The following is a 17,158-nucleotide window of genomic DNA, read 5'->3' as shown; positions in this document are numbered from 1 at the left end:
TACTGTAGAATGTTAGGCACCTGCCTTGATAATGGTATATTTGAAAGGAATCTAGGAGTCCTAGTAGACCACAGGTTGATGTGTGAGAACGTTGATTTAGATTCAAAATCCTTTGTGTGTGGATATGAAGTTTGAGAACTCCTGGAAAACAGGAGTAGTCCCAGCAGACTGGAGGAGGGCAATCATTGTCCCCATCTTCAAAAAGGGGAAAAAAAGAGGGTCTCAACAAATTTTGCCCAGTTAGTCTGATATTAATACCAGGAATGACTCTAGACCAGATTATTAAACAGAGAGTCTGTAAACATTTAGAAGGGAGTGCCATAATCACAAAAAGTCAACTTGGGTTTCTGAGAAACAAGTCATGCCAGACGAATCTGATCTTTTTTTTATATAAAATTACCAGCTTTGTAGATGAAAGGAATGCTGTGGATATAGCATATCTTGATTTCAGTAAGGCCTTTGACAAGATCCCCCATGGGATTCTTGCAAACAACTAGTAAAATGTGGACTAGACAATGCAAATGTTAAATGGATTTGTAATTGGTTGACTGGCAGAACCCAAAGGGTGCTCAGCAATGGCTCCTTTTCATCCTGAAGTGACTAGCAGGATGCCACAGGGTTCTGTCCTGGGCCCAGTGCTATTCAACATTGTCATCAATGACTTGGATGAAAGAACAGAGGACAGGCTTATCAAATTGTTGTAGGGTTCCTAAAGCCTGGACTTTCTCTCACTAAGTCCACTGGCTTGACAGAGCAGAGGGACAACAGGACCCAGAGGGCTGAGAATCCAAAATTGTTTATTGTCGGCAAAAGTCCTCAGTGGAAATCAAGTTCCAAAGAACTGAGGCAAAGAACCAAAGAAAATGGCTGTTCATATGGGAATTCAAACAAGGAGGTCCCTAACAATACATTCCATTGGCTAGTTCAAAGTGCAAACGTACAAAACTTTCATACAATCAGGACGCAGAACTTTTAATATTAAAAATACATTTTTGACTCATTTGGAATATGCCATCACTCCTTATACTTATGTGTTATTTCCCTCATCCAAGGATGTTGCTCTTAATTGTTTTGGCTTTTAAAGCAACTAAGAAGGCTGTGAGATAAACAAACAAACAAATAAATAAGGTAGCTCTTCACCGGGGCTACAATTGTAGCTGGGATGGCCACTTCTTGGTCTCCCTAAGTCAATGCCCTTCCCATCAGTGAACAGCTACAAAAATGTCCCCCTCAGAAATTGCCGACAGCCTTTGTGGGCTGCTTTGGACCCACGCGAAAGCTTCTTAAGCACTGTACCTCAAAGAATACATACATGAACATAACCATGAGTGAAGCATGCATATGTCTCCAACAGGATGCCAGTCCTTCAGTCTTAAGGTCATGGTATTAGAGGTTTCATGGTTTTAGTTTATGTGTAGTAGGCATGGGTGTTAATGTAGGGGTGGTCAGCCCTCCAGATGTTGCTGAACTGTAACTCCCAGCATCCCTTACCACTGGCTGTGTTAGCAAGGGCTATTGGAAGGTGCAGTTCAATATCTTCTGAAGAGCCAACCAACTCTGCATTTTGGAGGATTCTGGGATTCCTGCCTGCTTTAATGTCTTCTGAAAGTTACCACAAACAAAAAAGAAAAATATATTTCTGAAATTGCAGTCCTATTGTGTTTTTAACCAATTTTTCCGAACTCCGATAAGAATTTTCAGGATCTCTTAAACAGGTATTTTCTGGTAGTGATCAAGCTAGTTGCTAGGATGGCAGTGTGTGTAAAATATTTGCAACTCTTCATCTCTTTCTCTTTTTTATAAAAAATCACCTCTGATACATGCCAATTGTTAGAAATGTGTTTAGTGGAAAAGCTTCCACTCATGAATTTTATGAACTGGACAATGGACTAACAGTTCCTTTTAACATGCCCTGATAGTCCAGGAATGACCTATCATTCCCGGTGCAAGCAGTTTTGGATTTAAACTGTATGGGATTTAAAGCACATTTATATATCTGTTAAATATCTTCTTGGTCAGGCATGCTGGGCATTTTGGTGACAATAAATGTAGTGAAGTATAAGTATAAGTATAAGTACACTTTAAGTTTCCTGTGCTGGCCATTAGGTAGGACAAATAATAAAAGATGATCAGATACTAAAATACTTCTGGCACAACCTGTAGAAGAGTTTGTTCCAACTGTTCTTTTTAATGTCTAATTTTCTTATTTATGTCAAGGAAGAGATGGAAGGGGATTAATATTGATTTCCCTCACAGGGAAAAGGTGAAGACTTTGCCTTTAGTAGGGTTACCATATTCTGGGCACTCATATCCGGGCATCTTATACAAATTATTATAATTATATTATTAATTTGCATTGTGATTATACAATTTCAACACATTAACCATTGTGCCTTTCCTACCATTAGCCCCACCAGATGAAGTTCCACCATTCCGCTAGCCACTGACACAATCACCACACAACATAAGGCCGATTCAGCTTGTCTCCTTTCCTTCTGGGCCTCTTGGGGAAAGGTGTGAGGAATTGAAGAATAAGGTGGCAACACTATGCCTGTGAATTAGCAATTGGAGCCTGCAGGGTGGGATGAGGCTTCTGCCAGTGCCAATCTTTTTGCATGATTTTTGCATGGGCTGGAAGATTCCTATCTCTCCCTCCCTCCCTCCCTCCCTCCCTCCCTCCCTCCCTCATTGTTTAATGCAAGTCATTTGAGAATGGATGTGTTAGGGCCTGAACAGACAGGCCAAAATAAAGCTGCTTCAGGTCACTTTGGAGGTATGCTGTTTAAATGATGCATAAGAGGCCAGAAGCCGGGCTAAAGCCACACTCCAGTCCTAAGGACTGGAGCACAGCGTGGCAGAGCTTCTGGCCTCTTAAGATGCGTGTATCATTTAAACAGCATACCTCCAAAGTGACCCAAAGCAGCTTTATTTTTGCCTATCTGTTTGGGCCCAGAAAATTACAAGTTTTGTTTTAAATGGAAGATTCTGCTGTGTTTTATCTACTAGTCCACATGACTTTTAACTGACTACCATTGAAAAACCTGATCCCCAAGGCTCAGGGTTGAATCCACAACACCCCAATTGCGAAGCTTATCTTCAGAGAGAGGGTAACCCCATCCAGCACAGTCTGAATCCGTACTCCCTGATTTGCTTTTTGAATGACTAGAAAGCACTTCTGTCTTGTTTGGATTAGGTTTCCATTTGTTTGCACCCCACACCTAGGTTGGGAGGGAAGAATAGAAAGGGGCAGTGTGATAAACTCCTTAGAGAGGTATTGACAACCTCCTCTACCTCTGGCTTTAAAAAAAATACACCAGAAAGGACAAGGACACATGTGGTAGTTCTCATCTTTTCAAGAATCCTGCCTCCATCCTTGGGTTGCACAAACGGCAATGTATCCATTATCATTGGACAAGCAGGGGCCAAATTTACACTCTATCTGTATCAATTATAGCATTCAAGTTAGAGTGGATTGAAATGATTTTATCTGTAGTGTTCCTGGTGAGTTGTTCACAGTGGGCTGTCCAGTAGTCTGTAAGTTCCTCTCCTGGGCCTGTGTATAAAAGACTCCTGACTATTTGAAACAGCTCTGCTGATTAGTTCCTTGCAGGAATAGAGAAATATACTTGCCTTTGCTGTCTGTGGTGCGGCAGAGAGGCTCCAGCTCCATTTTTTCTGCCAACATTGCACTTCTCACATCTTTCACATAAAGGCAGGAGTCCTGTCCTGGGCCACTCTTGAGAGGACATCCCCAGGAAACTGGTTTGGCTCAGAGGTAATCATACCTACTGCCCTGTCATTTTTTCCATTCCAGAGGTCTGCCAAAACTTTGACAGAATCCATTCCAGAAGTCTACCACCATAGGTCCCCTGGGTCAGACAATTTTGACAGGTTTCCCACCCTGAAGAGGGTCTGAGTCCCAAAAAGTCTACTGCACCAGGTGGTGATCTGTCCATGACAGCAGAACTGTAGATACTCCCTTCACTCCCAGACTGCATTGACCCCACCTATTACAGAAAACAAGATCCAATTATGCCCAGTAGCATGGGTTAGATCCATGGTTCTCAAGGCAGAGCCACTCTCAACAGAACAGTCTCAGCACAATGCTGAATGTTGTACAAGCCAGGGGTACTCTAATACAAACTTCAAGACCACCCTAGCTAACAAACCATCATGGTTACAGAGGGAGCTAAGAGGGAGACTTTTGAGCAACATGATGGGCAGTACACCAATAGAATCTCTAATCTGTCCTAGCCACCCAACTGCATATATACAAACCAGAACCCAGAAAATTATGTTTTCCTTTGTTAGGGAGAATGAATTTTGATAGGCCACTGCAACTCCACCTCCTTGACCCCCAGATCTCAACTACTGCTGAACAGATCACTCTGGTGGACAAAGCCTCAGATATTACCCTCACCCCCACCCCTCCTGATCTCTGTGAAACATGATAGGTCAAGCATGTTCATCCAGGATCCACCCCTGAATGATATCTGTTTTCCCAATCACCGAGATGGCATTTGTCAGTAACATTTTCATCTCAAAAGGACTGTTACCAAGGCTCTTCAGGTTGTTTGAATATTTCTGATTGCAACAAGAATTCCACTATATAGGTGAGTATAAAATATGTAACATCCAGAGGAGTCTATCTACTTGCAGAATCAAATGTCTCTCATAATACCCAAATAATCAGAGCCAGAAAAATCACTATGAGGTGGATTGTTTGCTTCAAGTAGCTAACCAACACAATTGTTGTTTTATTTCCAGTTACAATAAGTCAAAACCTTGTTTTGAACCCCAGAAATTAGGAAATGACAATAAATGCTGAAGGGGAATAAATATTGTTAGTTATTTGCTAGAACATCTACTTCTACTCCAACAGCAAAATAGTCTGCATTGAGAAAAATTTAGGGATGAAGGGAAAAATCTTGTATTTACCAAAATTTTGGTTGAGACAAAGGAGTGAAGCTCTGGGAGTATAGCAGCTCATTTGTATATTTTCCCCATCTACCTTTGCTGCAGTTACTGTAAGCAATAAAGTAGCTATGCCTTCTGTGTGGCACTGCTATATCCCTTATAGATATTGCAAGAAGGAAGGGAAATAAATAGCTGAAATAATGGAAGCAGAAGGATCTCTGCTAGTGTCAGGTCACCTGCCATGAATATGAAAGATAGTTAAAGTTGGTTAGAGATATTAGGATTGTAGGTCCCATATTGTTATGATTCATGCCATGAGCCAGAGTTCTGGGAATATAATGGGGAATATATGTAATGAAGAAGGATTGTGGTTGGGACAAGGGGTTATGTCTGTTTTAAATGTTCATATGTAGTAGAAATTTATTGTTAAAAGCTAAAAGCCGTCACACTATAAAATATATCCAAACAGTAAATACAAAAACAGAGTTAAAAAAAAAGCATAAAAATCACCAAAAACAACATGGTAAAGTTAATAAAAAAGATCCATCAACAAAAGGCCAATAATACATCATAAAAGATAAAATAATATCACCATAAAACTAGACTGGAACTAGCCATCATTCCCATCAAGAAAGCTAATTCTGATCTTGCTAGCAGCTAAACCAAGTTTTGCTACCATGGAAGTAACAAATGCATTGTTGCCAGCCAAAAGGACACAAGTCTGCTGAAAGCAAGATCTACCGGAAAGGGATTTCAAAATGCAATCAAGAAACCTTTGTCTAGGAGATATATACAGAGGGCAATGTAGAAGGTAATGTTCTATATTCTCCACTTCCCCAGTTTTGCAGATACATAGTCTTAAATGGACAGGAGTGTTGTTATATCTGTCCGTCAAATAGGCAGAAGGCATACATTGGAATCTTAGAGCAGTAAATGCTTTTCTAGCAGGGGCCAGAGTGAGATTAATAAAGTAATACTATAACCCAAATGAAGTCTTGTACAATGGGTACCAAAGAGAAAAAGAAGAGCTCGAAAGTGAAAGAAGATCGACCCATTTGGAAGCAAGATAAGTTTTCTCTTTAATCAGTTGCATGACTCTACGGGTGGCATAATTTGGAAGTGTGTCCACATTAATCTCATAGCTCTGTAATATTGTTCTAACTATAGATACCCAGGAGTTTGGAGAATTAAGAGATATTTGTTCTGAAAAACATTTTTTGGGGAGCCTAGAATCACTCATAGATAACAACTTTAACCAGTAGAAGGCAAGAGCAGTATGTGTAGCAGCTAGAAGAGTAGATTGGCCTGTTTCTGCTCTCAGAAAGGAAACGGGGGTACACTTAGGGACAGCCAACAGGGATCTTAGAAATAAGTTCTGAACTATTTCTAAATTTGAGACACTGTTGTATCTCTGTTGAGACACTGTTGTAATTTCTGCTCCATATAGTAACTGGGTAACAATTTTTCTTTGATAAACGTTGATAGTAGGTGCTACTAAGTGACCTCCTTGTAGTCTATGAAATTTCAACAGAGAATTTATAGAGAGGGATGATTTTAGCTTAGTAGCAACAAAATGAGTTCCATGACAAATTAGATTGAAATCTTAAACCCAAGTAGTTGTAATCGGATTGTTGATCAATAGATTTTGCCTCAAAATTCCACCGATGAAGTTTTTTTTTTTAACCAAAAACCACATATGTTAAACAGCTGTTATCTTTGTTATGGTTTACCTTTTATTATGATATTTACCTATTAAGGTGTGTAATATTTATTTCAGTTGCTATATGAGATGCCTGGAGAGTTAACTGTTGTAAAGATGTTGGTTTGTAAAGAGAAGATGACCAGATATATAATAATAATAATAATAATAATAATAATTTATTTATAGCCAGCCCAATCACAAGGAATCTGGGCAGGTTACAGCAATAAAAATATAGAGACTACAATAAAATAAAAATAAAATAAAATAAAATAAAATAAAAGAGAGTGATGTGAGTTACAGAAATTCACAGTTAGGCCTGATGGAATTGGGCCTGTCTCTTTCACTCCCTCCCAGGTCTGATGACGACTAAAATGGTGAAGGGTTTGGAAACCATGTCCTATGAGGAACGACTTAGGCTGCTGGGGATGTTTAGCCTGGAGAAGAGAAGTTTAAGAGGTGATATGATAGCCCTGTTTAAATATTTGAAGGGATTTCAAATTGAGGAGGGAGCTAACTTGTTTTCTGTGCTCCAGAAAACAGGATCCGGAACAATGGATGCAAGCTACAGGAAAAGAGATTCCACCTCACCATTAGGAGAAACTTCCTGACTGTTCGACAGGGCTGTTCGACAGTGGAACACACTCCCTCTGAGTGTAGTGGAGTCTCCTTCTTTGGAGATCTTTAAGCAGAGGCTGGATGGCCATCTATTGGTAGGCTTTGATTGAGAGTTCCTGCATGGCAGGGAGTTGGACTGGATGACCCTTGCGGTCTTTTCCAACTCTATGATTCTATGATTCTATGCAATCTCTTACAAATTTTTCATGAGGATGGTAGCATTGAACATGCCAAACCAACAGGGGGCACTGCATGCCAAGGAAAGAGTCTATGGAAGCACAAAATGCAACAAGAATTAAAGAAAGGTGTTGGTGGTTGAGGACTCAGGGCCAGAAACATGTATAGAGAAGTGTCCTGACTTCCAGATGCACATATCTGGGATGTCACTGACAACTTGCCAAAACTCATCAAAAACACAGTTCACTACCTTTTCTCCTCCCTTGTGAGCATCAACAAAACTGCCAAGAATACCTTTGAGTCAATTATCTTGGGCCCCATTCCCACTGGGTAAAAAAAGTGGCTTATATTGCTGCGATTCTGACTCTGATTTTTTTTCTGAGTCGTATTCGAATCTGCTCCCTCATTCCCATTACGAAAGGGGGCAAACGGACTTGTTTTTTTTTACCCATGTTCTCCTTTCCATTGAAATTTTCTCATTTGTAATTTGAAGCAGATTTTTTCGCTCCCCGTTCCCACTGCCCTTCCGGAAACCCCCCCCCCTTTTTAAAAACTGCTGTCAATCAAGCGCCTAAGCTATTAACGTCACAGCTAATCAATCGCTTAGGCGCTTTTCCCTAGAGAGAAGGAGCTTCTATTCCCCTCAAATCCCTTTGCCTCCCCGGCTCTCCTGTGTCTTCCCAGACTCCCTCTGGGAAAGGGAAAAGGGAGCTTCTATTCCCCCCAAATCCCTTTGCCTCCTAGGCTCTCCTGTGTCTTCCCAGAGTCCGTCTGGGAAAGGAAGAAGGAGCCTCTATGTCCCCATCCCATATCTATGCATTTTATTTTTCCACCCTAAGTGCAGTACCTTACATTTCTCCCTGTTGAAATTCATTTTGTTAGCTTTGGCCCAGCTTTCTACTGTATTCAGGTGATTTTGAATTTTGATCCTGTCCTCTGGGGTATTAGCTACTCCTCTAAATTTGGTGCCATCTGCAAATTTGATAAGTATGCCTCCAGTTCTGTCATCCAAGTCATTGATAAAGATATTGAATAGCACTGGGCCCAGGACAGAACCCTGTGGGACCCCACTGGTCATTCAGAAACCTACAATGCAAGAATTAGTAGTTATGGGTAGCTTCAGTTATCCTAGTATCTCATGGGAGACTAAAGGCCAAAACAGATGGCCTTGAAGGGGCGGCTTAACACTGCCCCTTTGAGTGCTGGATTGGGGTCATGGCAGCCACAACCACAGTGTTTTTTACACTGGAAAAATGCGCCCCTACTGCCGCCACTGTGGTTCTTCTCTCCTCCTGCGGTGTTCAACATCTAATTCTGCACTGCAGGAGTGTTCCCACACTTCCTGCTGTCTGGTCAGGTGGGTGGTGTGACTCCGGCTTGGGGACGGAGTCGAGGTGTGTGGCGTGCAGTCACCATGCCCCCACGTGCCACCTCCGTGCTGGTTCTTACTGCTGGCCTTCTTTCCCCCTCACTCTACTAAACCTGGGCCATACAATAAATTCCTAATGTTCCTTGGAGATAATTTCTCTTTTAAAAGGTGGAGAAAGGTACATGGGGATTTGCAATCTTAGACTTTTTCCTAGCAATAGGGAAGAGTTGATCACTGAAAGAAAATTAGTTAGTACTTAGTAGTTGGGAAATGACTATGGGGCTGTGCAGACTGGCTATTAAGGCGCATGCCCGGCTCTGCCCCCATGGTTGCACCACATGGCATGCGGCCTCACAGTGCACCTCTGGTGCTGCATCCACATGATGCAGCACCAAAAGATCACCATAAAGCTGTAGCACAGCGGCTATGGTGCCCTTTCCAGTGTGCAAAAGGAACGGCTTTTTGTGGCTCCTTTTTGCACCCTGGAAAGGCCAGATCAAGGCATGCGGTTGCCATGGCCCCAATCTGGTGAAGATGGAGACATCTGCAGGCTACCCCTTCAGGGATGGTGTGCAGAGCCCCTATATCATGCCAAAACTCATTATTGTGGAACAGACCAAAGAAGATAATAGTCAAATGTGGATCATGGATTTTAGAGAAACTGCTTTTAAGAAGTTCAGAGAAATGCTGGGTAGAATCAAATGGAAAGATGGAAAATGATATCCAGCAAGGCTGGGAGTTCTTGAAAGAGTTTTAAAAAGCATAATCACAAATAAATCCATGGAATATGATAAATGGGAAACATCCGGGATGAAAAACAGTGTGGCTGCACAACAAACTCAAGAAAGAATTGAAAATAAAAAGATCATTTGTAAGGAATAGAAGGAAAGATGAATCGCCAAGAAAGTTTGAATATCTACCAAACATCATGCTGAAGGCAGATTGGAAAGGAACCGGATAACTACTGTTATCCACAAGTGTATCAATAGGTCAGATCATTATAGTACCATTAGAGGACATGCTGAAATGTCATTAGAGGACATGCTGACATGTTGTACATTACATACCCCCCCCCAAAAAAAACAAACCTCCTGAATTATACAACTGCCTAAATACATTCATTTAGCTTTCCTTAGGAGGACAAAAGGTGAATAAAGCTGGAGGTAATTCAGCAAGCCTTTTTTTATACTGAAGGAATTTTCATTTGTTTTTCATGAGCTTAAAGGGATAAAGAGATCATCTTGAAATATATCCACACCCCATCCTCTGTTTGCTCAGTTTTGTTCTTATGTATATTGTGATTATTGAAACTTCTAGTGCCAATTTTTGCCACTTAACAAAACTCCCTTCATGGTCTGATGCAATCTGGAACTTTTAAAACAGCTGATCTTTGAGCACAATTGGAGTCTCTGATGTTGACACAACACTGATTTAAAAAAAAAATGAATCAAAAGTAAATGAAAGATCTTGTCACCTCCCATGTCAAAGGCAGCATGTATCTGTATATTAGATATTGGGGAGCACATGATGAAGGGCATAGTTATACTCATGTCCCTCATGGTTGTTTGCTGTATGAACAGAAAGTCAGACTGAAGAGGCCTTTGGTTTGATCCAACGTGACTCTTAGGTTCTTATCATGCTTCCAATGTGTTTCAAACTACTTACAAAACTGTTTTTCAGTTTCTAATAGGAACAAAAAGAGCCAGAAAAAAGCACGAGGTAGACAATCAGATGTAAAAGCCCACAGTTAAGTATAACGTCATGTACATCTTTGGGGGGAAACATGGTACTAACAGCACAGAAACTCATCACCAGAGGAACACATTTGGTCTATCTAGTAAGCCCATAATCTTAAAATAAACTCTATAAGTAAAATTATATGATGGTAACATTAAGAACCAGAAAACAGAAGCATTCAATGGAGAAGAAATGAGGAAGCCATGTTTCTGCCACTGTGAATTTAAGGCTGGACATAGGCAGGGGAAGCTAGAAGAGAATTGCAAGGAAATTTAGTGAAGACAAGAGTGCTAATTACCACTGGTTGCTGAGCTCAAATTAATGAATCTTTTCTTGATTAGCTTTGTCTGAAATTGGTATTGGTTGAACATCTCCCCTTATATTTGCATTTTGAGCCAGCTGACATTTCCAAACACCTTGTACAGGCAGCCTCATTGTTACAATAGTACAGACATGGTGACATGGGATGACAGTTGCCTGGAGCCATTTCCTTGAAGAAATAGCAGAGTCGGATTAATGGTGCAATCCTATACACATCTACACTGATTTGAACCATACAGAGATCAGTAGTACTTACTTTCCAGTTAGCATTTATATAGGGTTGCTGTTAAAACTGCTAAAGATGCCTCAGGGGCTGAAAATATTGCCTCTAAGAGGCAGCCTGCAGCTGCCTCTTTCATCGCCAGATCGGGGCCATGACAACTACACACTGCAGCCCTGATCTGGCATTTCTGGGACCAAAAAGGAGCCTCAGAAAGGGCACCTTTGCCACCATGCTGGCACTTTCTGATGCTCTTTTTGGTGCAGCACCAAAGGAGCGCTGTGATGTCACCTGCCATGTGGTCCGTGCATGTCCGGTTTTCACAACCATGCATAGAAATTGGACATACAATGGCACAGACAGTCCTGACTTTGGTATTAAATAATATTTTGATTTGTCTTTATAACAACAACAACAAATGATTTATTTATATCCCACCCAATCACAGGGAATCTGAGTGGGTTACAACAATAAAAAATACAATTAAAAATGCAAACAGATTCAAAACAATCCCTTTCCCCACCCCTCATGCCTGTGCTAAAACAAACAATATTAATAAACAATATAAACCATTAAAATACAATGGCTATAATTGGGGGGGAAATGGCTGACAGAGAGAAGCACACTTAACTGTCACATACATGTATTCGTATTCATATTCATATTCATGGAGGGGAAGCTAAATTGGGAAGGCCTGCCAGAAGAGATCCATCTTAAGGGCCTACTTAAAGGCTGTACGAGTGGAAATGTGGCGGATCTCCTCTGGCAGGTCATTCCATAGCTTTGGAGCAGCAACAGAGAAGGCCCTCTGGGTAACTGAAGTAAGCCTGGATTTTTTAGGCTGAAGTAGATGTTTCCCAGAGGACCTTAATGTGCGGGACAGACAGTATGGAAGAAGGCGTTCCCTTAAGTATTCTGGACCCAAGCCACATATGGCTTTAAAGGTAGTCATCAACACCTTGTACCTTGCCCACAAACTAATTGGCAGCTAGTGGAGGGACTTCAAAACTGGTGTTATATGATCTTTATGAGAAATACCCGTGATCAGCCTGGCTGCCATGTTTTGTACCAATTGGAGTTTCCGAACTTGGTATGAGGGTAGCCCCATGTAGAGTGCATTACAGAAGTTCAATTGAGAGGTTACCAGCGCATGTACTACTGTTTCTGTCAGAATCCACCTTCAGTCAAGCATTCAGGGTGTATTCTGCCAGATAGATAGATAGATAGATAGATAGATAGATAGATAGATAGAGCTAGATAGATAAACAGACAGTCAGCCAGACAGACAGATAGATGGATAGAGGGACGGATAGATAGATAGACAGTAACGTTGAGAATAGGGGGGGGATGCCGCCATGGGGACTAAGCCGGATGGTCACGTAGGGCATGGCAGTTAGGCAGTTTATGAGGGGTTGTTGGGAATCTGAAACCAAACCTGTATACAGCCTTAGATCTCTACTTGGTAGAAGAGCCAGGAACCAAACGATCAAACCCCCCTTCCTTTCCTCCTACAGATCAAAGGGAGGGATTCTACATCAAAGGCAGAAGAGTAGGGTACCAACTCAAAGGGAGGGGTTTGGGGAATTTTAAGGTTCTGACTCTATTTGGGGCCCTCAGTTTCGACAAAGACAAAGAATACTTACTTCCAAGTTCTTCAATAAATTTTCTGTATTACCTGAAGTTTGTTGTGGATTTTTGGTCAGAGTATTTCCAAAGTCTCACAGTTTCAAGGTCTCCTGGCTCCAGGAAGGGGTGCAGTTGGTGTATCAGCCAAAGCTGATAACAAGTGCTTCTGACTGTTGCATCCACCTGAGCAGTCAGCTGAAGCGACGAGTCAAGGAGCACTCCCAAGCTGCGGACAGAGTCTTTCAGGGGAAGTGTGACCCCATCCAGAACTGGTTGACATAACTCCATTCCCGGATTTGGGTTTCCAATAGCAAGTACTTCCATCTTACCTGGATTCAGCGTGAGTTGGTTTCCCCTCATCCAGTCCATTACCGCCCCAAGGCAGGCATTCAGAGTAGAGATGCCATCCTTAGTCACTACATCAGTCTGAGACATAGAGAAAAAGATTTGGGTGTCATCAGCATAATGATAATACCCCGTCCCATGTCTCCTGATGATCTCACCAAGCAGCTTGATGTACATGTTAAACAGCATGGGAGACAGGATGGCGCCCTGGGGGACGCCAAATTTTAGCTCTCTTTTAGAAGAGCAACTATCTCCAAGTGCCCCTATCTTGAATCTGCCGAAAGGTAGGACTGGAAGCACTGCAGAGCAGTGCCTCAGATACCTAACTCACTCAGGCATTCCAGAAGGATCCCATGGTCTATGTTACTGAAGGCCGCTGAGAGGTCCAAGAGCACCAACAGTGTCACATTTCCCCTGTCAATGCCCAGACGGAGATCATCGACTAAGGCGACCATGGCAGTCTCAACTCTGTATCCTGTCCTGAATGCAGTTGAAATGAATCCAGAAAATCAGTTTCCACCAGGACTGCTTGTAGTTGATTGGCGACTGCCCTCTCTATCACCTTGCTCAAGAATGGTAATAAAGATACTGGACTATAGTTATTTCTCTCAAGTGGGTTCAGGGATGGCTTTTTAAAGAGTGGTCTGACCACTGCTTCTTTAAGACAAGAAAGCATTTTATTCTTAAATAGTTCCTTCATCAGTCAGGCCCACGTTTGTCAGGGTACATCTTATGGAATTTCCAAATCAATCTGGGGTCTCTATCGAACTCAGTGAACACACTGCCTGGATGAAACCAGAAAAAGTTTATTGGAATGATCAACACAGTAGGACATCCTTTGCCAGATCTGGGTTAACAAGGTAAATTTCATTTCTATACCCTCTATGGCAGGGGTAGGCAGCCTCTTTGAGCCGGGGGCCGGGTTGCTGTCCCTCAGACAACTGGGGGGCCGAAGCCAAAAAATAAATAATTAATTAATTTTCAAAATAAATAAATAAATAAATAAACCACCACGAATGTAGGACAAAAATTTCAAATGGAGGACACCTTTTTTAAAAATGGAGGGCACGCTAAAAAATTTGCTGATTTTTACAAAAATGTTAATATAAATGCATGTTTCGGAGGCTTATATAGACAATTGCCCCCTTACCCGCCGCTTGCCCCCCTTGCCTGCCTCCTCCTGATAGGCCAAAGGCCCCACACCCTCACGCGAGAGGCCAAAGGCTCCGGCGGCAATCGGCGGCAGGACTGGGCTGGGGCCGGTCCCAAGGCCTTGCCGGGCCGCATCTGGCCCACAGGCCGCAGGTTGCCTACCCCTGTTCTTTGGATTGCTTCTCCTCCTTCCATCCTTTTCCCCCTCCATGGACTTTATCACACATCAACCTATGTGCTTCCATCCCAAAAATGGTTAAAGTGCTGGCATCCCACAAAAGCAAGCCCATTTGCTATTGGTTATCACACACAGAGCACAACAAGGAGTTAAAAGCACATTAAAGTGGGCCCAATGCGAATTTGACTATCAAAAGGAGACAAACAAATCCCCATCAGATAGTGTGCGTTACATGAAGGGAGTCAATTTGTAAACAAAATGGAAATGTAAATCTGGTAGTTTTGTGAATTTGCCTATTTCCTGATTGATCTCACATTCTCTCTGGAATCTCTCCTGATTCCGTTCATTTTTTCCTTCCTTCCTTCCTTCCTTCCTTCCTTCCTTCCTTCCTTCCCCTTTTTCCTCCTCTCCCCTCCCCTTTTCCCTTCCCCCTCCCTCCCTCCCCCCTCCATCCCCATGCCAGTCCCATGAAAGGGGGGGCCTCCCAATCCAGCAGTGTGGGGAGCCAGAAGCAGATGGGGGATCTCTACCCCTCTGCTGCTGCCTGAGACTGGCATGGCCCTGCTAATGCCATCCTCTTCTTTGCCCAGGGAGCTTCAGCATCAGGGAGAAATGGCCTTTCCCTCCCTCCCTTCCTCCCTCCCTCCCTTTCACCTGGCCATCTGCAGAGAATGTGAGGATCCAGCTCCCAACCTGAACTTCTTTCAGGTCATTTGTTTGAACTTCTCATGTCATGATTTCCACCATTTTCTTCCGGATTTGGCGGTCCTGCTGGTGCTGGGCATAGGAAGTCTTGTGAATCTGGTTAGTACGCTTCTTAGTGAAACCAACATAGAAAAGGCGTAGAAGGTATCCATCTGTAGTTTTGACATCAAGGCTAGCAAAAACAGAGAGTCCAAGGGGGGGGGGGGGAGGCAACCAAAAAGGCTGGGAAATGACAGTTCTACTACTGTTATTATTTTTAAAATAATTAAAAATTATTAAAATTATTAATGTCACTACTAGACTTTTGTTATAACTGTAATTACTGAACCTTTGTTGTTAATGAATTTTATAATAATAAACTGTTATGTTAAATAGTAACTTGTGTTCATGCACTTTGCTGTGTTTTTTATTCAAACCTTCTAACTTACCTCTTTCTCACCTGCTTTCAGTAATGTACCCGTTTCTCTTACACTTTCCCCCTTTGTCCTCAGCTTCCTTCCATTGCAAACCCTCTAATTATCCCAATTCATCCTTTTCCCTTCCCACTTTCTCATTTACTTTTAAAATGCCCTGGTTTCTCTTTCTTTTTCCTCTGGGTTGCTGAGCCCAATCCCCTGAATAGATTCAGCACCATGGAGAGCTCATTTCAGACTATCCAAAGTTGTCTCGCTGCTCATCTGTCTCCTTCACATTTAGAACATCCTTTCTACTGTGTGTCTAAGCTAAAATTTACTTTAATGAAAATACTTCTGCACTGCTGTTTGGCCCCACTTGCAAGAAACTTGCAAGAAATCATGAACAAGAAATGACAAAGTAGTAAAAATGGAGCGTTTGTGGGGAGGTTAAAGGAATCCAGAGCCAATTCACCATCCCACCTGTGAAGGAGCTACCAGCTGCCACTGGAGAATTTTGCTTTGTTCGTATTCTGCTCTGACATTTTGGCCAAGCACCCAGCTTGGACTGATGATGATGATGACGATGACGATGATGAATAGAAAGGTTGTTGAGTTGCTTGGGGAGGGAGAGGGGATAAGAAGACAGTTTTAAAGCCTGGTAGAGTTTGGGCTCAGGGTACTTCCAGGAAAAGAGATTCCACCTAAACATTAGGAAGAATTTCCTGACAGTAAGAGCTCTTCAGCAGTGGAAGATCAGTCAATGACTTGGATGAAGGAATAGAGGGCATGCTTATCAAATTTGCAGTTGACATCAAATTAGGAGGAGTAACTAATACCCCAGAGGACAGAATCAAAATTCAAAATGACCTGAATAGACTAGAAAGCTGGGCCAAAGCTAACAAAATGAATTTCAACAGGGAGAAATGTAAGGTACTACACTTAGGACAAATAAATAAATAAATAAATAAATAAATAAATAAATAAAAATGAAATGCATAGATTGTGGCCAGTTACAGACGGGCAAAATGTGGTGTGGCACCCTACAGACGCTCCCTAACCCTAGTACATATTCCGTACATCAAAATGGCAGCGCCCTGTATACACGGGTGCTGCCATTTTGACACGACGGATGCTTAGCGTCCACAAGTTGTGGTGCACTTGTGACGCCCAAGTGTGCCAATGGCTTTTTATGGGTTCTATTTTTCCTCGCGGGAAACCGTGCAGTTTATCTGTTGCATCTTCCCTCTGGTGGAAAAGGAAGTGCCGCCTGACTGCCCTTTTTGTGCGGTCTGTATCCCACCATAGAGACTTTATCACACGGAGACATATGTGCTTGCATCCTGAAAATAGTTAAAGTGCTGGCATCTCAGAAAAGCAAACCCATTTGCTAATGCTTATTACACACAGAGCACAACAAGGGGTCAAAGTCACATTATTTAGGTTCCAATGCAAAGTTGGCTATCAAACGGGTGAAGACAAATCCCCATTGCTAGCTTATGAAATACATTTTGTGCGCATGCTCCAATCTGTCATTTCCACAAGTGCCCCTCCCTCCTCCTCCTAGCCCCCCATCAGGAAGGAGGGAAAGAAAGATGAAGGATGGAGATGCTGGGACCCCTTGCCCCGGGCTCGCTCTGTCTCCCTGTCTCATCCCACAACTCCCTTGTATCCACCTTCCCTCCCCAGAGATGGGGCTCCT

Source organism: Sceloporus occidentalis, unplaced genomic scaffold (assembly GCF_023333645.1).
Source record: "Sceloporus occidentalis isolate IW3139 unplaced genomic scaffold, rSceOcc1.0.p SCAF_4, whole genome shotgun sequence".
Classification (NCBI taxonomy): domain Eukaryota; kingdom Metazoa; phylum Chordata; class Lepidosauria; order Squamata; family Phrynosomatidae; genus Sceloporus; species Sceloporus occidentalis.
The sequence above is the reverse complement of the archived record's forward strand: the minus strand, read 5'-3'. Positions refer to the sequence as shown.